Raw genomic sequence first — 27,398 nt, forward strand, 5'->3', positions numbered from 1 at the left:
TCACAGATTTTTACTTCGTCGGGAAGTAAGACTTAGCCAATGGTCAATTCACGAACCTATAACAAATATGTACATATATATCAAAGTATGTTCAAAATATATTTACAAGATTTTTAATACGTTTTACTGTTTTGAGTTTATTAAGTCAGCTGTCCTTGTTAGTAACCTACAACTAGTTGTCTATAATTAGATGTACAGAAATAAATCGATATATATTATCTTGAATCAATCCACGAACCAGTGTATACACGTCTCAGGCTAAATCACAACTCAAAGTATATATATTTTTGGAATCAACCTCAACCTTGTATAGCTAACTCCAACATTACTGCATATAGAGTGTCTATGGTTGTTCCAAATAATATATATACATGGGTCGATATGATATGTCAAAACATTTGCATACGTGTCTATGGTATCCTAAGATTACATAATATATTAGAATACATGTATAATACAATATAAGTTAGCTAGGATATGATTTGTATAGATTTGTTAAACATTTCCCATAGCTAAAAAGATCAAAAATATCCAATCTTGTTTTACCCATAACTTCTTCATTTTAAATCCGTTTTGAGTGAATCAAATTGCTATGGCTTCATATTGAACTCTAATTTAAGAATCCAAACAGAAAAATTATAGGTTTATAGTTGGAAATTTAAGTTACATGTCAATTACTAAAGAGGTAGTCATTTCCGTCGAAAGAACGACATCTTGATGACCATTTTGAAAAACATATTTTCACTTTGAGTTTAACCAAGATTTTTGGATATAGTTTCATGTTCATATGAAAAATCATTTTCCCAGAAGAAAAAATTTTAAATCAAATTTTATCATAGTTTTTAATTATCCAAACCAAAACAGCCCCCGGTTTCACTACGACGGCGTATATCCGATTTAATGGTGTTCATCGTGTTTCCAGATTTTAAATCATTAAGTTAGCATATCATATAGATATATAAAATGTGTTTAGTTGATTTTAAAAGTCAATTTAGAAGGATTAACTTTTGTTTGCGAACAAGTTTAGAATTAACTAAACTATGTTCTAGTGATTACAAGTTTAAACCTTCGAATAAGATAGCTTTATATGTATGAATCGAATGATGTTATGAACATCATTACTAAATCAAGTTTTCTGGATAAAACTACTGGAAATGAGAAAAATGGATCTAGCTTTAAAGGATCCTTGGATGGCTTGAAAGTTCTTGAAGCAGAATCATGACACGAAAACAGTTCAAGTAAGATTTTCACTCGAAATAAGATTGTTATAGTTGTAGAAATTGAATCAAAGTTAGAATATGAATATTACCTTGTATTAAAAAGATATCTTACTGTAAATAAGAAAGATTCTTGAGGTTGGATGATCACTTTACAAGATTGCAAGTAAGCTAGCAAACTTGGAAGTATTCTTGATTTTATGAAACTAAAACTTATAGAGTTTATGAAGAACACTTAGAACTTGAAGGTAGAACTTGAGAGAGATCACTTAGATGAATAAAATTGAAGAATTAAAGTGTTTGTAGGTGTTTTTCTTCATTGGTATATGGATTAGATATAAAGGATGTGTAATTTTGTTTTCATGTAAATAAGTCATGAATGATTACTCATCTTTTTGTAATTTTATGAGATATTTCATGCTAGTTGCCAAATGATGGTTCTTACATGTGTTAGGTGACTCACATGGGCTGCTAAGAGCTGATCATTAGAGTGTATATACCAATAGTACATACGTCTAAAAGTTGTGTATTGTACGAGTACGAATACTGGTGCAAACGAGTAGAATTGTTGATGAAACTGAACGATTATGTAATTGTAAGCATTTTTGTTAAGTAGAAGTATTTTGATAAGTGTCTTGAAATCTTTCAAAAGTGTATGGATACATAATAAAACACTACATGTATATACATTTTAACTGAGTCGTTAAGTCATCGTTAGTCGTTAGATGTAAATGTTGTTTTGAAACCTTTAGGTTAACGATCTTGTTAAATGTTGTTAACCCATTTTTTATTATATCTAAAGAGATGTTAAATTATTACATTATCATGATATAATGATATATTAATATATCTTATTATGATATATATACAGTTAAATGTTGTTACAACGATAATCGTTACATATATGTCTCGTTTCGAAATCATTAAGTTAGTAGTCTTTTTTTTACATATGTAGTTCATTGTTAATACACTTAATGACATGTTTACTTATCATTTATCATGATTAAACATAGTGTATCAATATCTTAATATGATTCATATGTATTTAGTAAGACGTTATAACGATAATCGTTATATATATCGTTTCGAGTTTCTTAATTCAATAAACTCAATTTTATATATATAACTCATTGTTAAAATACCTAATGAGATACTTGATCATATACATAGCATTGTATATGTATATTTTATTTTCTAAAAAGCTAAGGACAGAACTACGCGGATTATAAGGCACGGTTATGCAATATTCGCTGAAAATAAATACTGCGGTTATGTATTCGCTGAAATGCCAAACTGCAGTTTGATCCGCTGACTTTCCGCGGAGAGCCGAGCATCTCGCAGACCGCGGATATCACGGATACTATAAATAGGGAGCTTGGCCTCTCATTTATAGGTTGTTGATTCTCTACCATTTGCCTAAGCCTTTGTAGATTTCACTTGTGACTTTGCCCAAGGACTTCTTACATTGAGTTAAGGTGAATCATGCTAATCGATAACGAAGACCAGGTCGGGGTGGTTGATCACTTGATATTTAAAGTGAAAAACGATCATCGGGGCCTAAAATAATCATCGAATATCCCATCCTCCATTATAATCTTATTGCACTCAATCCGTAATTAAGCAACATCATTAATTAAGGATTGATAAATTGGCGCCATCTGTGGGACACGTTTTACAAATTAAACTGAAAATTTTTTGTTTTACGCCGATTAAACAATTAATTCAACGGTTTAATTTCAAATCGTGTTTTTGTTGTGATGATTTGCAGGTGTTTTTTCCAATACGCAAATTGTTACTCTGCTTAACAATCATGACGTCGAATACAAAACAAACTGGCGTCTCTGGAAATGCTGATGCATTGCCTGGCGATTCGCAGAACGTTATCGTATTTCCAATGCAAACAGATGCAAGTGTTACTGAGGGAAAATCGGTTCAGGAAACGAATGCTAAAAAATCTAATGCAAACAATGCTAACGATTCGCAGCCTGAAGCTGCCGCTGAAAAAATGATCGCACGCAGAACGTTATTGCAAAATCGCGAAGAATCAATCGCTGAAGGAAAGCGAGCGAAAATCTTATCGGGAAAATCCAGTTTACGCACTGAGAAAATTGTTAATACTGCTATTGAGCAAGCCAAAAGAGACGCTAAGCATAATTGTGAATCTCGCATACCGCGCACATACTTATGGCCATTAAGTGGTTCAGGATCACAAAGTGATCGGTTGGTTCTTGAGTACAATGACAGCGATAGTGATAACGCGGATGATCAAATCTACGCGCGCTCCGCACACAAGTCCAGATTGGCGAAAGCGCTAAGGCAGGAAGTTGAATTTTCTGATGACTCAGACAGTGCAGAAGAGTTTGTTAAAAATCCATACGTCAAGCGAAAGCGACTACCAACACCTTTCCCTCGCTATGGGGAGGAAGGTGAAGCGTCTGAAGCTGCGCGCAGAGAAAACACCCAAAATTTTTTAGCGGATGCTTTCAGAAGCATTGCGCCGAAATCAATGCAGCATAAGTTCGATCAGCCAAATTTTCTGCAAGATATGCTTACCAAATTCTGTGCAGATAACACAGACATTCGCGCAAAAAAGGCAACAGAAATTACCACTGCTGCAGATAAATTTGTCCAGCACATTTCTGACTATCCAATTGTTTCTCCGCCGATTGTGCCGGCGACGTTGGGAGTTTACTCAGGCCTCACTGATCCCTTGGATTTTATGCAACGCTTTGAGGGCGTCATAAGAACTTACAACTGGGATGAACCAGTCGCATGTAGAGTGTTTCCTATGGCCTTGCAGGGGTCAGCAAGTGAATGGTTTCACAGCTTGCCATCTCGCAGTATCGTTGGCTTTGTGGATCTGCGAGAAAAGCTTTTGCTGCAGTTTCAAAATTTATTACCGCAGAAAAAGACACATATAGAGTGTCACGATATTAAACAAGGAAACAAGGAGACTCTAAGTGCGCTACTTATGCGGTATATTTATGAGTGCCAGAAAATTCCGCGGTTGAATGAAGATCAGAAAATTTCTGGTTTCTTGCATGCTATCAACCCACAGCGACACCCTACGCTTGTGCGGCGATTAAGAAGAGATGTCCCGCAGACATTCGCAAAAGTGCAACAGGAAACTTATGATTATATCCGCGGAGGAGAAGATAGCAGTATTACCCCTGCATGTGGCTGGGGTAGAGATAAAAGTTGGCGAGATGACAATGACTCTTTCAGAGATAGTAACAGCGATATCTATCGCGGTCTACGCTTTTCGCGAAGAAATGGTGGCGGCGGATATCAGCGTAATGACAGGTTTCAAGGTCAGAACGATAACAATTCATATGGCCGTAATAACCGCTATTCTACGCGCAAGTGGAATAATGAGTCATTCAATATCATTCAAATGCTAACAAAAACGCCCAAAGAAATCTTACTGCAAGAGCGAGTTGCTAAGTCTTTCCCTGATCCGCAGCCATCGGGAGAAAACAGTAGGTGTGACAGATCAAAGTTTTGTGTCTTTCACGACGATTACGGTCATGACACCAATCGCTGCTGAGATTTAGCGGAATTTATTGCGGAAGCGTATGAACAGGGTAAGTTGGACCATTTGTTGGCGCAGAACTCATCCAGCACTGCGAATGCGATCATTATGCCAGCTGAAGCTAATGGTTCGAGTGGCCCAAACGCGGTTGAGCGGAAAGCTCCTGCGGTGAAAAATTTGGGAGTACGGATGGTAAATAAGAAAGAAAATCAGCGCGGGGTACAATTGATTAATGTGGTGGAAGTGCACGGTGAAATGTCAGTGCTGCAAATTTCGGCGCAAATTGTTAGCTGGAAATGTCCCTCTATTACATTTCCCTCAGCACGTTTGAATGCGGATGTTGATAAGCCCGTGGTTATTTCATGTCGTGTTGCTAATACCGGCGTTATAATCATGAAGGTACATGTTGACACTGGTAACAGTGTAGATATCATGTACGAGCAATGTTTTCTCAAGCTGCCCGCACAAATTCAGGCTTTGATGAAACCTACTGCGGTTTCATTGGCTGGTTTTTCGGGAGAATCATCATGGCCTGTTGTCCAATTGGAATTACAAATGGAATTGGTTGATGATAGCGATGAGTCGCTAAGGCGTCAAGCCTTATTGAATTTGTACATTATGCGGAATCAATCGCTGTTCAATATGATACTTGGCCGCACAGCTTTGCGCATGTTTGGCGCTATACCATCTACAATACATAGTATGCTAAAGTTTTCTGCTAATAAGGGTATTGGCACGCTGATTTCTGCGGAAATGGAGCCTTCATGTGCTATGGTTATGACAAGTGCAGATATGTGTGTTGAAGGGCATTCAGTTAACCCTGCTTAGTGCGAAAATGATTAACAAAATATTGTATTGAAATTCCATTAATGCGAGACATGTTATGTTCATGATTTTAATAATGTAATGCGAATTAATAAAGAATAAAGCGAAGTTAATTTCAGTGTTAGTACTTATTTCTTTAAACAGCGAAAACACTGCGTGTAGCCACGCGTAGTGTTTATTTCGCAGAATACAAATACTTATCTTTTTGAAACACTAAGTTAATGTTTGCTCTGCGGATGCTTTAACTAAGGTGGCATTATTTTCACTAAACATGACCTGCTTAAAATAATATATCAATACATAATTGTATTGCGAAATACTTTGCAGAAAAGCCAAGTGATGAAATTGCCCACTTATGTTAATAAAAATTGCGAAAGGATAAATTTTCCTAAGTGTTTATCTTGCCAACACTTAGATGCTTCGCAATGCTAGATTTTACCTAAGGATCGTTTTGTCGGACTTAGAAGATTCATAATGTTAAAAGATTGTTTCGCACAAAGTACGCTTTGTTATGTGCACAATAACGAATGCGGAAATTGCAATGGACAAGTCTGAATTATGAATAATTAAAGTAAAAGCGCTATATAAATAAAAGAAGTTGCAACTGCGAATGATAAATAAAGTGCGAATAATGTTATATTAACAAAGCGAACAAGTCGCAGATAGTTACAAAAAAGCAATTCATAAATTGCACGCATACATTAAAATAAACCAACTATAAACTAAAGCTTCAGCGCTTTAATGTCAGCGAATGTCACGCCTTCACGCTGACATAACTCTTCCAAAGCTGGAATGCTCACCTTCTCCACCTCTTTCTTAGCCACTTTTAATGCTTCGCGAGCATCATCCGTTGAACATATTTCATCGGCTAAGTCTGATGGAAGGGGTTTGAAGAGATCACCGAGCTTGCATAGTAAGTCATACCACTCACAGCGAGTGGCAAGTTTGGCAGCTTGAGAATAAGCTTGAAATTTTTCAGTGACGGGTTTGAGTCCATCACTTTATCTGCGAACTCGGGAAGATACTTAACAAGTTGAGCGAAATCATGTTCCGCCGTGTTCGCTCTCCTATTAAGCTGGGCGATTGCTTCCTTCGCTTTCCCCAGCTACGTTTTTAATTTTTCCACTCTCAAGTACTGAGCGTTGGCCACCTTGACAGCATGTTCACGTTCATCTGATAAATCAGTGAACCGTTCTATGCTATCCATAGTAAGACAGAGCGAGTTATAGCAATTATATAAAAGCTGTCTTGCAGATTCAGCCAAAGTTAGACTGCGCTACTTTGCCTTTGTTTGCTCAGGAAGAAATTTATGCAGTTTCTGATACAGTCTGTTGGCTTCCTCATCAGCTACAGCCTCTTCTTCATCAGCACCCTCTCCTTCTTCCTGATTGGACGCCTCTGTGTCAGAAGGAAGGGATGGGTCTTGCTCAGGCTCTCCTACCACATCTGTGGGAGTGCGGCTCCTGATGTTGTAGCGCGGATTGGTTTCAGCGGGAGACTCTGAAATCACAACTGAAACAAGATTAATAAATATCGCTAATTTATGCATAATATGCGCATATATGATTAGAAGTCGTAAAATTAAAATTACGCACTTGTCTCTTGTTCTGCAAGAGTATGCAGTCGTTTCTTGCGTGGAGTCGGTGAACTCTCCACCATTTTCCTTTTTCCCCGGTCCTCGCCGCCGGCGATGAAAAGCTCGTTGATGATTGGTTCATCAATCAGAATAATATCGCCCTCGCCCTCCTTCGGGCGGTGAGCAGGGCTTATTATGCTAACATCAGTGGTCCTCATAACAAGGTTAAGAGGAATCTCTGCGAAAAAACAATGCGAAATGTTATGCAAGGCAAAATGTATACTGTGAAATATGTTATGCGAAAAAAGACAAGTGAAATACCATTCTTGGCTTGATCAACTAAAAGTGCGTCATGGTGGCTCCATGGCCACTGGATTGATACGTGTCCAATGTACAGCGGTACATTGGAATATGGCCTCACAATGATGCCCGCCTTCCTAAAAATACTGAGAACATCGTTCTCAAGATCATCCAACACCGGCTTCTCATTGACTTCCGAATTAATCTCCTCGCTCCACTTCCTCAGAATGTTGCTATCGACATACGCGGTATCGTTAATATAGAAAAACGAACCGCGCCAATTGCCGATGGAATCTTTAGGAGAAACCATATTGCCCAACTTGCTGCGGAATGAGAACCATCCCACATCATATAAAATTAAGCTGTTAAGAGTGCGGAACACGGTTAACAACGGCTGCTTGTTGTTGGCGTGGCAATACATTTCGAAAAGCACAATTTTGTTCACCACATTTGGGTGAAGCTGTGCTAACGCAACCCTGTAGTGTTTGCATACACTGCGAACAAATTCGGTTAAAGGAAAACGGAGGTTGCCCTGCAAAATGGCAGCCTCATATACTGTGATCATCCCCTTAGGGGGAGTATCGGCTCGGTCCTCGTGAAGGGGCACGGTTGGAACAAAATGCCCAAGTGGCGGATACCACTCTCTAAGGGTTTGTAGTTTGGCCTCTGTCATATATGACACAAAACCGCCGGGAGTATGCATCGATGCAGAAGCAGCCATTAATAATATGCAAGAAAAAATTGAGTATGGAAGTGATGAAATTGAAGGTCGAATTGAGAAAATCAAAGGCTGAATTGGCTAATTGTCAATTACGATTGCGGTTGTAAGATTGCAAATTGAATGCGAAATTGGGAAAGGAAAGCGTAAAGTTTTTGTGCGGCGTTGTCTGCTATTTATAATTGGGATTAGGGCGAGCAAGTTGAAAAGGTAATCATTGAATTTTAACGGCTGTAATTACTGTGACGCGTAAAATGGTAAAAATCTAGCCGTTAAAATAAGTTGATTTGACAGAATAGCGAAAGTTACCGTTGTAATTACGCATTTCGCCTAATTAAAACAACGGTAATAAATGGACAGTAAAAAATATATAATAAAGTCGCGAGATATTTTAAGATGCACTTCTTTATTTTTAGAATTTATCATGATGCATTTGCTTCGCGAAAATGCATCATAATAAACTGGGGGGACTTGATCATATACATAGCATTGTATATGTATATTTTATTTTCTAAAAAGCTAAGGACAGAACTACGCGGATTATAAGGCACAGTTATGCAATATTCGCTGAAAATAAATACTGCGGTTATGTATTCGCTGAAATGCCAAACTGCGGTTTGATCCGCTGACTTTCCGCGGAGAGCCGAGCATCTCGCAGACCGCGGATATCACGGATACTATAAATAGGGAGCTTGGCCTCTCATTTATAGGTTGTTGATTCTCTGCCATTTGCCTAAGCCTTTATAGATTTCACTTGTGACTTTGCCCAAGGACTTCTTACATTGATTTAAGGTGAATCATGCTAATCGATAACGAACACCGGGTCGGGGTGGTTGATCACTTGATAGTTAAAGTGAAAAACGATCATCGGGGCCCAAAATAATCATCGAACATCCCATCCTCCATTATAATCTTATTGCACTCAATCCGTAATTAAGTAACATCATTAATTAAGGATTGATCAAATATATATATATATTCTAATAACAACTTAATTAGTTATATTTTATTATCTCTAATTATTATATATGTACATATTTATTTTCAAACAATTGTTCGTGAATCGTTGGGAATAGTCAAGGTCAAATGAATATAAGAAACAGTTCGAAGTTTTTGAGACTCGACCTTACAGACTTTTCTTAACGTGTCAAAAATATTAAAACGTATCGAGAATTTGGTTTAAAATTAGTCAAAAATTTTCGGGTCACTACAGTACCTACCCGTTAAAGAAATTTTGTCCCGAAATTTGAGTGGTGATAGTTGGAATTGAAATCGAGAATGTTTAAGTATCAAATTTTGAACTCAGATTCTTATTAGAAAGACTTTTGTCGTCAAAGAATATTTCATCGAAGAAAATGATAAGATTAAAGATTTTCTTCGAGTTTGATACGCAGATAGTTTTATGAATGCCCTTCTTGGGTCAAGTTCAATTTCATGATGAATTCGAATCAAGTGGCATGGTTCATGATGAATATAAGTCAAGTAACACGGTTCGTGGTGAAGGTAAGGTCGATCAAGCATTACCATCATCACGTTCCATTAGAACTTCCATATGATTTACTGTAATATAATTACGTTGATCAAGTGTCATTATATTGCATTAACTTATGCTTTCATTCCAATATTACTCAAGAATATCCAAGGATTTAAAGCTTCTAGGGTTTCACTGAAATCTAAAAGTCAAACAGTTTTCGATATGATACACTAAGGATAGAATGACAGCGAAGATAATTATGAACAAAAACGATATAAGGATACTTTTGGAAATATTGAGGATATTTACGACTAAGGAAGATATAACAATATCATAGAAATATTGAAGATATTCATAATGAGAAAGAAGATTTCGATGTTTTTCTGAGCTTTTACCACGGACCATTCTTTTATTATCAAACTTTTGACTGTTACAGTCATTCATGGTTTTTGCTGCTTTATCAGTTCTTTTAATACTCCGAGAATTGATTTTTGTACATTGGAGTGCTTATTCAGAATTTCAAAATGGAAGATCATAATTCTAAAAGATACATGTTATATGTATACATATAACTGTTGATGTAGAAACGCTGCGAGATTCAAAATAATGATTGAAACTTTTTGGTATGACAACTATCGTCACAAGATGCAGATTGACACAGGATGAGGTTTCGACAAATATAATGATTTTTCGAAAAGTCAAATATCAATGAAGTTGCCGGTAAGTTTACTGCTAATGTGATGAGATATAAAGGGTTCTCCGGTAACAATGACGAAAGGAAAACTTATATCAAATTTATAATAAGGCTAATCCGAATAAAAGTCGAAGTTGATTTGCTGGAGCTGTGACAAAATTTGCTAATTTTGGAAAGGTATTGTAAAGTTATTTTCGGTAATAACACGCCAATGGATTCTGGCACAGTTTTGAATTCAAAGTATGGCTTCGAAAGATGTAGGAATCTAAAAATGATGTCTTCTGTTAAATCTTGACTTGGATTTTGATCGGTCAAAATTCGAATATGAAATTGAATTGGAATGAAAATGGTTATTCGTGAATGAACGGATACGTATATCTGTGGTTGTAAGTAGGATAGTAAATGACTGTTGAATCAGGTTCGAAGAATGTACATTGTAACTTAGTAATGTGAAATCTAAATATTCCTCGGGTATTACCTACCCGTTAAAATATTTTCACCATTAACAGTTTGTACAAAAAAAAATTTAATCACAATCCGTATGAAAATATATATACATATATATTTTCTTCAGATGTAATTATGGATTTAATGAGTCAATATAATATTAGACTCATTTGATTTTCGATTTGAGCTAGAATAAGTAATCTCTAAAACTATTAGGATCCACATATTCTTCGCAGAATATTGATGAAGTTATGGATCAATACCTCATCATTAATTATTAGGATCCACATATTCTTCGCAGAATATTAATGAAGTTATGGTCCAATACTTCATTGTTCATTGCTGTTGGTACTCCTTGGTATCTATGGTGCGTATGATGTTGATGTTCGTGGAACAGATTGTGAAATTGAGGCTTGGGATGCGGATGTTGTTGTTGGTGCCGGTGATGTTGCTGAAGCTGGTACGTTTTGCACCATATTCTCCAAATTGATTACTCAAGCGCGAAGTTAGTTGACTTCTTCTATTACGCTGGGATGATTGGATGTTTGCACAAGTGGATGAATTAGGTTTAGAATTGTAGATATTATGTAATCGTTGCGAGATATCTTGGAAATGAGCGTGAAAATGGTGTTTTGAACAGGTTCGCCGGTAAGTGATTCAGGTTATTTGCCAAGAGAGCAATTTGGTTGATGGAAGGGATTGTCTTCTTCTCGTTTCCATTGGTTAAGTCAACTACGAAATCATCAGATGAATTGAGGATGGCTGATTGATTGATTCATTCTGGTGATGTTGCTTTCGAAACTGGAGTGGGAATCCATATCGGAATCCGAGGGACCTGAACTAGTGGCGAGTTCCATCTTGTATGGTTAGATAAAGAGTTTTCGATATGAAATGATTCTCGGATATCGAATGATATTCTAATTACATAGAATATCTATGTATAGTACAGAAGATCCCGTAGATTACAAAGAGAATTAAGGAAACGTGTCAGATTAAGTCTACGGTAGCAGATACGCTAAGATATGAATTAGCAGATACGCTAAGATATGAATTTTGTTTGTACACCATCTATGCAATAAATGCCATAAGACGTGTCGAGACTGAAAATGATAAGTAGATATTTTTCGACAAATGGTGGTAAGCAAAAAAACTTTTAACACGTAGACCAGGTTCAAGTCCAGACTTAATAATATAACCTAACAACTAGTAGGTCGAAGTCCAGACTTCACTAATGCATCCTAACAACTAGTTGTTAGTCACACTAATGTAGACTCACTAATGCATCCTAACAACTACCTGTTAGACACACTAATGCAGACTCATTAATGCATCCTAACAACTACTTGTTAGACACACTAATGCAGACCTGGTTCGCTAAGACCACCGCTCAGATACCACATGTCATACCCCGTCCAAAATCTTTCGAACGAATACAATAACACATGGTACCATTGCGGTGAACTGACGTCTAAATGCCATGAACGACTCCATGTAATATGAGCAAATGCACAACGGAAGGTTTCTTTCATACCTGAAAATAAACATGCTTTAAAGTGTCAACCAAAAGGTTGGTGAGTTCATAGATTTATCATAAAACTGAAGGTGCTTCATATGCCCGAGAGACATAATAAATTAATGTGGCTAATATGTTATGATCCAAGTTGGGTCATACCCAATAACAAGCTATCAACACCTTTTAAGTATTTGTTTTAACGAATGGATCTTTAAAACTAATACTCGACACATGAATTTTAGAAATTGGTTTTCTAAAGATTAAATTGCAAGAAATAATTATATGGATAATTATATATATATATATATATATATATATATATATATATATATATATATATATATATATATATATATATATATATATATATATATATATATATATATATATATATATATATATATATATATATATATATGTTTATGTTTAATTTTATGATTAAACATATTATATATGTGTGTGTGTGCTACTTTTATAAGAGGTTTATAAAAAATTGCACAAGTGGTAAAAATGCATGTTTTCTTTTAGAATAAAAAAAAAAAGGGGGGTGGGGGGGGGAGTATGGTGGACGGTTTTGGGGACTCCAAATGGTGTTCCCCATGCTAGCCTTTTGCTTTTACTCCTTTCTTTAATACATGCATTTTGTAGATCTCAAAACACACTTGAATACTTGCAATTCAAATTTTCACTAGCATTTTTCTCTCCATTTCTTTTGGGTGCCAAATTTTGGGGTTGAAGAAGAGGTTTCTTCAAGCTTATTTTGCTATTTTAAGTGTATAAAATCCTAACCCATTTGGTGGTGTTGATTACATAGCTTGTGGGTATACAAGATTTGAGGTCTCAAGTTAGAGACTAAGGTTCATTCTCATCTTCATCATCTTCAGCTTCTTGCTTCAACCTCCATTTTAGGAGAAGGTATAAACCCCTAACTAGCTTCTTTTACATTTTAGTATATTTTTCAAGACTAGATCTTCATTATGGAATTCTATTAAATATTAATTTGTATGAAAATTCTTCCGCTTGCTTCCTTATAAAAACGAAAATATATGCAAACTTAAAATGGTTTTGAGACTTGTTTATACATAGAATTCCATCAATGGTATCTAGAGCCAAAGTCTTGATAATATGCTTCTTGTTTTTGGCTAGAAAACTCATTTATTTTACAATCTACTAACATGCATGAAAGTAGAATGTAAAAGATCATGAGTTTTGGTGGGTGTGGTTTCTTGGCCGAAATTTTTGGGTCCCAAAAGTGGGTTTGAGACTTCAAGTTTGGCCAAGATTTGTTGTTATGTTGTTGTTCACAATCGAGCCTAGACCGTGTGTTTGTATGTTTGATTGATTTGGTTATCTTTCATGTTGTAATTCATTCATTTTTGTTTGTAATAAGTTGTAATTATTCTTGTAATTTTGATGTAATTTATTCTATTTGGTTTGTAAAAATAGAGTAGGTTATTATTTCATTTTCTAGAAAAATTGTATTAGGATATAATTTTGTAAAGAGAAAATGAAGATTCAAGAAGAAGAACACAAGATGGAGCTTATGAAGTTACAAGATTAAGTGGGAGATTTTGTATAAAATCTCTTACTTTTGTTAACCCTTACCGGTGACATTTGTTTTGGCTAAACAAATGTCCACCAAAATGGCTCACGATTGTGAACATTTTATTTTGTATGCTTGTATGATTATGTTTGTATGTTTGGGTTGCTACAAGATTATCACATGTTAACACTTGCATAATACATTATAAGTGGCTATAATAAAACATAACAATATGACACTAATAATTGGTTATTAGATCTAAATAAAATGGTTTATTTAAAAGGTAATGAAATGGTTTATAACTAGTAATTGGTTTACTAAAAGGACATGATAATAGGTTTTTCATAAAACACTACACACCAAATGCATGTTGGTGTATAGCATTTTGTTTTCTAAAACTAGAATGTAGAAAACATAAAATCCCTTTAACTAAAACAAGGTAAACAAGTTAAACGCCATCCTTTTGTGGAAACACTTAGACATATTAGGAATCTCTTGATGGGATAAAGGTCACCTAACCGTCATGAGTGAACTAATATGAATAAGGTACACTTCGCATACATGTGGGATAAAGGTCACCTAACCACTTGTATGTTAAGTCTACATGTTTACACAAGTAGGACGACTTGATTTGGGAATCATGAACTTAGGGTCACCGAAGCATGAGGAACAAATAGGCGTTGATGGGATTAATATGCCATGCAAAAGGATTGCATGATCCCATAAAATTAGAAGTTGCAAAAGGATTGCAATTGTCATTATGACTACCTAGCTAAATCAAATGACGGGATAAAGGTCACCTAACCGAAATTTGATTTACCGATGGATTCAAATATTTAATAAAACAAATTAAAAAGGTATTGTTTATTAAATTTAAAATCGATACTTAAAAGGACTTTGTTGAATTTTGTAGATGGCCGCTAATAACAACAACAACATGCAAAACGCACCACTTAACATGAACAACCTATCGTTACGGTCTCTCCTCGAGAAAGACAAACTCAACCATACCAACTTTATGGATTGGTTTCGCAATCTTCGGATTGTCCTCAAACAAGAGGATAAAGCGTATGTACTTGAGGACCCCATTCCCGATCAACCGGATGAGAATGATGTGGAGGCAATGGCCTCTTACGATAAGTATTGCCACGACTCCCTTCAAGTCTCATGCTTAATGCTTGGGACTATGATACCCGAACTCCAAAAGGATTTCGAGCATCATAGTGCATACGACATGATAATGCAATTGAAGGAGATGTTCCTCCAACAAGCGCGTGTCGAGCGCTTCGAAACGGTTCGGGCGCTACATGCTTGTCGTATGGACGATACCCAATCGGTTTCATCTTATGTACTTAAGATGAAAAGCCTTATCGATCGTGCTAACCGTCTTAACCTAAACATATCAAATGATTTAGCCACCGATCTTATCCTAAACTCCCTATCAAAAAGGTTTGATCAATTTGTAATTAATTACAATATGAATGGGATGGATAAGAGCATAGGTGAGCTTCACGGTATGCTTAGAATGGCGGAAACTAGCATGGGTAAAAGGGCTTTACCCGTGTTAGCAATCGATCAAGGTGGGTCAAAAGGTAACACCTCTAAGCCAAAGGTGGCCAAGAGAAAAGGACCCGCCCATCAAGGCAAAGGCAAAGGGAAAGGGAAGATGGTTACCCCAACCATCAACAAGGCTAAGAAGCAAAAGGTAGCCGAGAAGGCAAACCCCAAAGAAGACCCATGTTTCGGTTGCGGTGAGATGGGTCATTGGAAACGAAACTGTCCGGTCTATCTTAAGGAGTTGAAGGACAAGAGGGATGCAGGGCAAACCTCAGGTAATATATATATGGTATATATAGAGCTTAGTATTACTTCTTCTAATACATGGGTATTAGACACGGGATGTGGAACTCATATTTGCAATTCCTTGCAGGGGTTCAAAAGAAGTGATCATAAGGCGGGAACATCAAGTCTCTATATGGGCAATGGTGCAAAGGTGCATGTTAAAGCTCAAGGAGATTTTATTTTGAAGCTTCCAAGCGGATTGGAACTTATTTTAGAAAATGTTTTGTATGCTCTGGATTTGTGTAGAAACATTATTTCTATTTCTCGCTTAAAACAATGTGGTTACGTTGTTAATTTTATTGATGATGATATTCATGTTTCTAAAGACAATGTATTCTATTTCAAGGCTTCGCCTTCAAATGGAATTTATGAATTGGTTCATGATGACGCATCATCGAGCTCTATATACCATACAAGCACCAAGAAACTCAAAAGGGATTTGAGTGATTCCTATTTATGGCATTGTTGCCTTGGTCACATAAACAAGAACTGAATGCATACACTTCAAAAGTATGGACTTTTGAAATCAAATGAAATGGATTCGTTTGATGTATGTGAATCTTGTTTACAAGGCAAGATGACTAAAGCACCTTTCAAAGGGACTTATGAAAGGGCTAAAGATTTATTGGGATTAATACATTCGGATGTATGTGGACCCTTTAAACCCATGACTAGGAAAGGTGAAAGATACTTTGTTACTTTCATTGATGACTTTAGTCATTTCGGATATGTCTACTTATTAAGACACAAGGATGAAACGTTTGAAGCATTCAGAGAATATCAAAACGAAGTACAAAATCAACTCAATAAGACAATTAAGGTACTACGTACCGATAGAGGAGGTGAATACCTAAGCGATGCCTTCCAAGATCATCTTAGGAGTTGTGGGATTATCTCACAACTTACTCCACCCAGAACACCCCAACTTAATGGAGTTTCCGAAAGGAGGAACCGAACCTTAATGGATATGGTTCGATCTATGATGGCAAGAAGCTCGTTACCTCTATCATTTTGGGGTTATTGTCTAAGCTCCGCAGCTCGTATTTTAAATATGGCCCCAACCAAGAAGGTGGAACGAACTCCTCATGAGATGTGGTTTGGAAAACCTCCTTCTCTTTCATACTTGAAAGTATGGGGATGTGAAGCTTATCCTAAGCGTTATGTAGCAAATAAGCTACATGCTCGATCCACAAAGTGTATCTTCATAGGATATCCCAAAGATGACATGGGATATTACTTCTATGATCCATCCGAGCAAACGGTATTTGTTGCTCGGAAAGCGGAATTCCTTGAAACCAAGTTCCTTATGGAAGGTGATGGTGAAAGGAAGATAGATCTTGTAGAGGTACAAGATCAAGCCGATGATACACAATTGGTTGGCACTAGTACTCAACATGAGGATGTTGAAAATGATCAAGTGGATGATCAAGGTACACAAGATGTTCGAAGATCTAGTAGGATTAGTAATCCTCCCGAGAGATATGGGTTTCTTGTGGAAGGTTGCTATACGGTTGATTTGGATGAACCGACAAACTACAAAGATGCTTTATCAAGAATTGATAAAGATAAATGGCAGGAAGCCATGAACGCCGAGATGCAATCCATGTATGAAAACCAAGTTTGGGAACTTGTTGTGCAACCTCCTAGCTCCAAGCTAGTTGATTGCCAATGGCTTTTCAAGAAGAAAACCGACATACATGGAAACTTGGATACATACAAAGCTAGACTTGTAGCAAAAGGTTTCACTCAAACTCAAGGGGTTGATTATGATGAAACTTTCTCGCCAGTGGCAATGCTAAAGTCTATTAGGATATTATTTGCCATTGCTGCTCACTATGACTATGAAATATGGCAAATGGATGTCAAAACCGCTTTCCTAAATGGATATCTTGAGGAAGATGTTTATATGGTACAGCCCGAAGGTTTTGTTGATCCGAAAAATCCTAAAAAGGTATGCAAGTTGAAGAAATCAATCTACGGATTGAAACAAGCATCTAGAATGTGGAATCATCGCTTTAATGAAGAGGCAAAGAAATTTGGCTTCATTAAAAATGGTGATGAAGCTTGTGTGTACAAGAAGGCTAGTGGGAGCTCTATAATGTTCCTTTTGCTATATGTGGATGATATATTATTGTTTGGGAATGATATTACCACAATGCAAGGAGTCAAAACTTGGCTAAAGAGTTTCTTCTCTATTAAGGATCTTGGAGAAGCACAATACATATTGGGGATTGGGATCTATAGGAATAGACCCAAGAGATTAATAGGTTTAAGTCAAAGTGCATACATTGATAAAATCTTGAAAAGGTTCAAGATGGAAAACTCTAAGAAAGGTTTGGTACCTATTCAAAAGGGAACCATTCTCAGTTCATCTCAGTGTCCTACCACGAAAGATGAGCAAGAGAGAATGAAGAAAGTCCCATACGCATCTGCTATTGGGTCTATCATGTATGCAATGATATGTACTAGACCAGATGTGTCATGCGCCCTAAGCCTGACAAGTAGATACCAGAATAACCCGGGAAATAGTCATTGGACTGCGGTTAAATGTATATTGAAATACCTTAGAAGGACTAAGGATATATTTCTAATATATGGGTCTGGTGAGGAAGAACTCGCTGTAAAAGGCTACGTGGACGCGAGTTTCCAAACTGATCGAGATGACTCTCGATCACAATCCGGTTATGTCTTCATGTTAAATGGTGGTGCAGTCTCTTGGAAGAGCTCAAAACAGGAAGTTGTTGCGTTATCCACTACAGAGTCGGAGTACATTGCCGCCTCACTGGCAGCTCAGGAAGCTGCATGGATGAAGAAATTCATGGACGACTTAGGAGTGGTCCCTTCCATTCAGGACCCTCTTGAGATCTTTTGTGACAACGAGGGTGCGATTGCTCAAATCAAGGAACCTCGTGCTCATCAAAAGACTCGTCACATTGAGCGGAGATTCAACTACATTAGGGATGAGGTTAAAAAAGGAAAGATATGTATTCACAAAGTTCACACAGATCAAAATGTTGCGGATCCACTCACGAAGCTTTTACATGGGCCAAAACATGAGGGACATGTTTGTGCATTAGGGCTTCGATATTCTAGTGATTGGAATTGATCTATTTTAAGTATTGTAACGGAACGAATTAGTTCAAGCTCATTAATATAATTATGGTATTAATTTAATTATGAGTCATGTTCCAATTTTGCATATTTTATCCATGAATAAACTATTATTCTAAATTCTGTAGTTGATCACATTTGTGGGAACAAGTGTGAGGTCTAGACTATTATGAACTTGGATTGGTTAACATTCAAATGGTGAATGTAGGGCAAGGTTGCAACCAAGGTTCATAGATATTTGTGAGACACAAATATTGGAAGACCCGCTCTCAAGATTTACTATATGGAGCCTTTGTGGTTGATCACATGTAATCTTGAGTAAAGGAGAATATCATTATATCCTCTGACCTGAGACACATATTGGGTTCAGATATTCACCAAATATTGTGCCTTGATTCTTTCCTTCGCTATTCTGAAAAGGTAGCTCATAAGGGAGGCTTCAGGTATGGTACTAAGTGTAGTGTCTAGAACGTATGTAGTCAAGATGGAATTTGTCCCTCTTATTCGTTGAGAGTTAGATGTCTAAGGCCTGATAAAGTTAAATCTATAAGAGAGTGATCATTCTATGTCTCTTGGATTTAACATGACATCTAGGACAAAAGGATATAATGAAAGATTCACCTATTCATGTTCGAGATGGGAACTCGAAGAGGATGATGTTATTGAATGGCACTAAGTCATAACATATTGGGGGTGATGGACGGTCGTTAGGTGGTATCCGTCACTTGCATTAATTCCTTATGTTTCTCGTGCAAGTGGGAGATTGAAGGTGCGTCATATGCCCGAGAGACATAATAAATTAATGTGGCTAATATGTTATGATCCAAGTCGGGTCATACCCAATAACAAGCTATCAACACCTTTTAAGTATTTGTTTTAACGAATGGATCTTTAAAACTAATACTCGACACATGAATTTTAGAAATTGGTTTTCTAAAGATTAAATTGCAAGAAATAATTATATGGATAATTATATATATATATATATATATATATATATATATATATATATATATATATATATATATATATATATATATATATATGTTTATGTTTAATTTTATGATTAAACATATTATATATGTGTGTGTGTGCTACTTTTATAAGAGGTTTATAAAAAATTGCACAAGTGGTAAAAATGCATGTTTTCTTTTAGAATAAAAAAAAAAAGGGGGGGGGGGGAGTATGGTGGACGGTTTTGGGGACTCCAAATGGGGTTCCCCATGCTAGCCTTTTGCTTTTACTCCTTTCTTTAATACATGCATTTTGTAGATCTCAAAACACACTTGAATACTTGCAATTCAAATTTTCACTAGCATTTTTCTCTCCATTTCTTTTGGGTGCCGATTTTTGGGGTTGAAGAAGAGGTTTCTTCAAGCTTATTTTGCTAGTTTAAGTGTATAAAATCCTAACCCATTTGGTGGTGTTGATTACATAGCTTGTGGGTATACAAGATTTGAGGTCTCAAGTTAGAGACTAAGGTTCATTCTCATCTTCATCATCTTCAGCTTCTTGCTTCAACCTCCATTTTAGGAGAATGTATAAACCCCTAACTAGCTTCTTTTACATTTTAGTATATTTTTCAAGACTAGATCTTCATTATGGAATTCTATTAAATATTAATTTGTATGAAAATGCTTCCGCTTGCTTCCTTATAAAAACGAAAATATATGCAAACTTAAAATGGTTTTGAGACTTGTTTATACATAGAATTCCATCAAAAACAATAAAATTCTGTAATTTTGATAGACCACAAGATTTAAATTCTGCATGGTACAAATGGGCCCGAATCCTATACCCACCTGTAATGTACATGTGATATCTTTTAAATATAGTACACCTTTCTCGTGTACGAAATCATCTTTCATAAATCTTAGTAACCGTACACATATCTTGTGCACAAAAATAACATACACATAACCTGTGTATAAAAGTCATTCTCTCGACACATAACATTCATATCAACTGGTGGCAATTATCATGTCCACATAATTCAATGGTGGCAATTATCATGTCCACATAATTCAATGGTGGCAATTATCATGTCCACATAATTCAATAATAATCCACAGAACTTCTGTCTGCATAATAATTCATTCGAGGAATGTTTTGCTTGTGTCTATCTTGTCAAACATTTATAAAAGCATTTCATGCATTCGCAGGTCAAAATATATTTCAAAAGCATTTAATAAAGCAGTTGTAAAAACAGCGCATGTATTCTCAGTCCCAAAAAATGTAAAGAGTAAAAGGGAGCAAATGAAACTCACCAATTGTATTTTGTAGTAAAAATACATATAACATCATTGAATAAGTATAAGGTTGGCCTCGAATTCACGAACCTATATCATTTATATATTTATTAAAACATGTAATAAAAATTTAATAATTTCATTTATTACTAATATAAATTTTATATGTGTTTAGTTATATAGATTTTTATACTAAATTTCATTAAGAATATATATATATACTTTACTTATATATATTACATCTTATGTTGTATTTGTTTATTTTGTATGTAATTAAAATAGCTAATATATATACATTTAGTTATATTACTATATATATGTATATATATATATATATATATATATATATATATATATATATATATATATATATATATATATATGATTAGTACTAAATGATAATTTCCATAGTTTATTGTATGAAAGTATTCATTTAAAATATAATATGTTTGATATATGGTTTTATGAAGTGTTATAATAATTAGTGTATATGTATTAAATATATTTTACATACAAAATATTTATTTGTTAAAACTGGTAGCTTTGGTAATTAATAATGATAATATTAATAATCCTATTACTGCATAGTAATACTTATTTTGATAATAATATCTATAACAATCTTATTATTAATGGTAATCTTATTAAAAATACTTTTGTTAATAATAATCATAATTGTAACTAGGGTTATGACAATAATAATAATAATAATAATAATAATAATAATAATAATAATAATAATAATAATAATAATAATAATAATAATAATAATAATAATAATAATAATAATAATAATAATAATAATAGATAACTAATACTTGTATTAGTAATAATAATAATACTAATAATTAATGTTCGTAATACTTACTAATAGTAATGCTAATAATAAATATAATAATAATAATAATAATAATAATAATAATAATAATAATAATAATAATAATAATAATAATAATAATAATAATAATAATAATAATAATAATAATAATCATAATCATAATATTCATAACCTTTAATGATAATAATAATAACATTTGTGATACTTATAATTCTTATAATTATGATATTAATAATAATTACAATACTACTAATAATAACATTAATGATAATAATCATAGTAATAACCATAATAATAATAATAATAATAAGAATAATAATAATAATAATAATGAAATTAGAAATGAGAAATTATACCCCTTAAATGTTTTGTAAAAAGAATTGCCCAACACCGGGCTCGAACTTACGACCTCCCGGTTAACACAGAACTCCTTTAGACCATCTAAGCTAGCTCGTTTTTCTGATTAAATAACAGACCCCATATTATTTAACCCGATACTTCTTGTTTTCCCTAATTTATCTTTTCTCCTCCAAATCCATTCGACCAGAGAAACCAGTTTATAACCTAGACAGTTCATCATTATCATCACGATTTACAATCATCATCGTTATTATTTCTCAACACCATTATCATAAACGAGTCACTAATATCGCGTTTTCATCCTTACCTATATCATCTTAAATTATCATCATTTTCATGATAATACATCATCACAGTCGCCTCCATCCTAAATCTTTATCCTAATCATCATCGAATTCATCATGTATCATTTATCATCATCTTATTTATCTTAACCTCAAAATTAATTCGCTAAACTCTGTCTCTAGTTATTACAGCAACCTCGTATATCTTCCTTATTATACAACATCTTTATTATGACATTGTTAATGAAACAAAATATTTACACAGCAGTAAATGCCGAATTCGAGAGCAATAAGGAGAGTAGCAGTTGGGTTGCAGTCTTGTAGGTTGATTCTAGTCCATTATTACAATAAGGCCCAAGAGGTAATCACCAAGTCCATCTTGCAAGTCCACTAATCTTTAAATGAAGCCCAAGTATAAAACCAGAAACAATTTCGGTTTCCTGGTACCCTTTTGTAGTTGACTAAAAAAAATAAAAGTAAACATCCCCACCATGCATATCGGCATAAAAAAAATAACACAAAAGGAGCCTGAGGTCCACACTTATTCCAATCAACTTCCTTTTTCAAAAAAAGAAAAACAAGTGGGATTTTGATTTGATAATTGTCGGAAAAAAGAAAGTTTAAAGTAACATTACTTGAGTATAAGAGGTGGTTCTTTGAGATATTGGTTCTTGGGTAGATCACTAAACGAAACAAAAAAAAATAATGATGATAATGGTGGTGGTTCGACTATTTGCAGGTATGTATATGCGTATATATATATATATATATATATATATATATATATATAGAAATAGACTAAATATATATGGTGGTTTAGGGATAGGAGAGGTGGCAGTTGGAGCGATTAATGGTGGTGTTTGGGTGTGTCGATCATAAAAAGAAACACAGAAGATATTGAGGGTTTTCATCGAGCAACAGCTTAGGTTTTTGAGTGGTTGTCAAGTGAAGAAAGAAACAAGAAAGATATATTTATATATCCTGAGTTGGAAGAAAAAATATTGGAAGAGAGAGAAAGAGAGAATAGAGAGTAGGGTGATGGTGGTTGTCGAAGTGATTTCATTATGGTGTTTGTTTTCAAGATTGTAATCAGAAGAAGAAAGGGAGACGAGGGATAGAAGATGAATTGATAAAGATATGTTCAATTAGTTACTTGATATTAGTATACTAATTCTCTACTAAGTGTAGGGTCGAATGTTTCGCACAGGTCATTATGGAATGATCATACACGTACAGGAAGTAGAACAAATTAAAGAATAATTCGCTAGCCGATTTGTTTGTCGAGGATAAATATAAACCGTATTGAAATGTCCCGTTCTTATTGATTAAAAACGTTCCATATTAATTGATTTCGTTGCGAGGTTTTGACCTCTATATGAGACGTTTTTCAAAGACTGCATTCATTTTTAAACAAACCATAACCTTTATTTCATCAATAAAGGTTTAAAAAGCTTTACGTAGATTATCAAATAATGATAATCTAAAATATCCTGTTTACACACGACCATTACATAATGGTTTACAATACAAATATGTTACAACAAAATAAGTTTCTTGAATGCAGTTTTTACACAATATCATACAAGCATGGACTCCAAATCTTGTCCTTATTTAAGTATGCGACAGCGGAAGCTCTTAATAATCACCTGAGAATAAACATGCTTAAAACGTCAACAAAAATGTTGGTGAGTTATAGGTTTAACCTATATATATCAAATCGTAACAATAGACCACAAGATTTCATATTTCAATACACATCCCATACATAGAGATAAAAATCATTCATATGGTGAACACCTGGTAACCGACAATAACAAGATGCATATATAAGAATATCCCCATCATTCCGGGATACCCTTCGGATATGATATAAATTTCGAAGTACTAAAGCATCCGGTACTTTGGATGGGGTTTGTTAGGCCCAATAGATCTATCTTTAGGATTCGCGTCAATTAGGGTGTCTGTTCCCTAATTCTTAGATTACCAGACTTAATAAAAAGGGGCATATTCGATTTCGATAATTCAACCATAGAATGTAGTTTCACGTACTTGTGTCTATTTTGTAAATCATTTATAAAACCTGCATGTATTCTCATCCCAAAAATATTAGATTTTAAAAGTGGGACTATAACTCACTTTCACAGATTTTTACTTCGTCGGGAAGTAAGACTTGGCCACTGGTTGATTCACGAACCTATAACAATATATACATATATATCAAAGTATGTTCAAAATATATTTACAACACTTTTAATATATTTTGATGTTTTAAGTTTATTAAGTCAGCTGTCCTCGTTAGTAACCTACAACTAGTTGTCCACAGTTAGATGTACAGAAATAAATCGATAAATATTATCTTGAATCAATCCACGACCCAGTGTATACGTATCTCAGTATTGATCACAACTCAAACTATATATATTTTGGAATCAACCTCAACCCTGTATAGCTAACTCCAACATTCACATATAGAGTGTCTATGGTTGTTCCGAAATATATATAGATGTGTCGACATGATAGGTCGAAACATTGTATACGTGTCTATGGTATCTCAAGATTACATAATATATAATACAAGTTGATTAAGTTATGGTTGGAATAGATTTGTTACCAATTTTCACGTAGCTAAAATGAGAAAAATTTTCCAATCTTGTTTTACCCATAACTTCTTCACTTTAAATCCGTTTTGAGTGAATCAAATTGCTATGGTTTCAAATTGAACTCTATTTTATGAATCTAAACAAAAAAAGTATAGGTTTCTAGTCGGAAAAATAAGTTACAAGTCGTTTTTGTAAAGGTAGTCATTTCAGTCGAAAGAACGACGTCTAGATGACCATTTTAGAAAACATACTTCCACTTTGAGTTTAACCATAATTTTTGGGTATAGTTTCATGTTCATAATAAAAATCATTTTCTCAGAATAACAACTTTTAAATCAAAGTTTATCATAGTTTTTAATTAACTAACCCAAAACAGCCCGCGGTGTTACTACGACGGCGTAAATCCGGTTTTACGGTGTTTTTCGTGTTTCCAGGTTTTAAATCATTAAGTTAGCATATCATATAGATATAGAACATGTGTTTAGTTGATTTTAAAAGTCAAGTTAGAAGGATTAACTTTTGTTTGCGAACAAGTTTAGAATTAACTAAACTATGTTCTAGTGATTACAAGTTTAAACCTTCGAATAAGATAGCTTTATATGTATGAATCGAATGATGTTATGAACATCATTACTACCTTAAGTTCCTTGGATGAACCTACTGGAAAAGAGAAAAATGGATCTAGCTTCAATGGATCCTTGGATGGCTCAAAGTTCTTGAAGCAAAATCATGACACGAAAACAAGTTCAAGTAAGATCATCACTTGAAATAAGATTGTTATAGTTATAGAAATTGAACCAAAGTTTGAATATGATTATTACCTTGTATTAGAATGATAACCTACTGTAAGAAACAAAGATTTCTTGAGGTTGGATGATCACCTTACAAGATTGGAAGTGAGCTAGCAAACTTGAAAGTATTCTTGATTTTATGAAACTAGAACTTTTGAAATTTATGAAGAACACTTAGAACTTGAAGATAGAACTTGAGAGAGTTCAATTAGATGAAGAAAATTGAAGAATGAAAGTGTTTGTAGGTGTTTTTGGTCGTTGGTGTATGGATTAGATATAAAGGATATGTAATTTTGTTTTCATGTAAATAAGTCATGAATGATTACTCATATTTTTGTAATCTTATGAGATATTTCATGCTAGTTGCCAAATGATGGTTCCCACATGTGTTAGGTGACTCACATGGGCTGCTAAGAGCTGATCATTGGAGTGTATATACCAATAGTACATACATCTAAAAGCTGTGTATTGTACGAGTACGAATACGGGTGCATACGAGTAGAATTGTTGATGAAACTGAACGAGAATGTAATTGTAAGCATTTTTGTTAAGTAGAAGTATTTTGATAAGTGTATTGAAGTCTTTCAAAAGTGTATAAATACATATTAAAACACTACATGTATATACATTTTAACTGAGTCGTTAAGTCATCGTTAGTCGTTACATGTAAGTGTTGTTTTGAAACCTTTAGGTTAACGATCTTGTTAAATGTTGTTAACCCAATGTTTATAATATCAAAAGAGATTTTAAATTATTATATTATCATGATATTATGATGTACGAATATCTCTTAATATGATATATATACATTAAATGTCGTTACAACGATAAACGTTACATATATGTCTCGTTTCAAAATCATTAAGTTAGTAGTCTTGTTTTTACATATGTAGTTCATTGTTAATATAATTAATGATATGTTTACTTATCATAATATCATGTTAACTATATATATATAACCATATATATGTCATCATATAGTTTTTTACAAGTTTTAACGTTCGTGAATCACCGGTCAACTTGGGTGGTCAATTGTCTATATGAAACCTATTTCAATTAATCAAGTCTTAACAAGTTTGATTGCTTAACATGTTGGAAACATTTAATCATGTAAATATCAATCTCAATTAATATATATAAACATGGAAAAGTTCGGGTCACTACAGTACCGACCCGTTAAATAAATTTCGTCCCGAAATTTTAAGCTGTTGAAGGTGTTGACGAATCTTCTGGAAATAGATGCGGGTATTTCTTCTTCATCTGATCTTCACGCTCCCAGGTGAACTCGGGTCCTCTACGAGCATTCCATCGAACCTTAACAATTGGTATCTTGTTTTGCTTAAGTCTTTTAACCTCACGATCCATTATTTCGACGGGTTCTTCGATGAATTGGAGTTTTTCGTTGATTTGGATTTCATCTAAAGGAATAGTGAGATCTTCTTTAGCAAAACATTTCTTCAAATTCGAGACGTGGAAAGTGTTAT

The sequence above is a fragment of the Rutidosis leptorrhynchoides genome, chromosome 2, assembly GCF_046630445.1.
Source record: "Rutidosis leptorrhynchoides isolate AG116_Rl617_1_P2 chromosome 2, CSIRO_AGI_Rlap_v1, whole genome shotgun sequence".
Classification (NCBI taxonomy): Eukaryota; Viridiplantae; Streptophyta; class Magnoliopsida; order Asterales; family Asteraceae; genus Rutidosis; species Rutidosis leptorrhynchoides.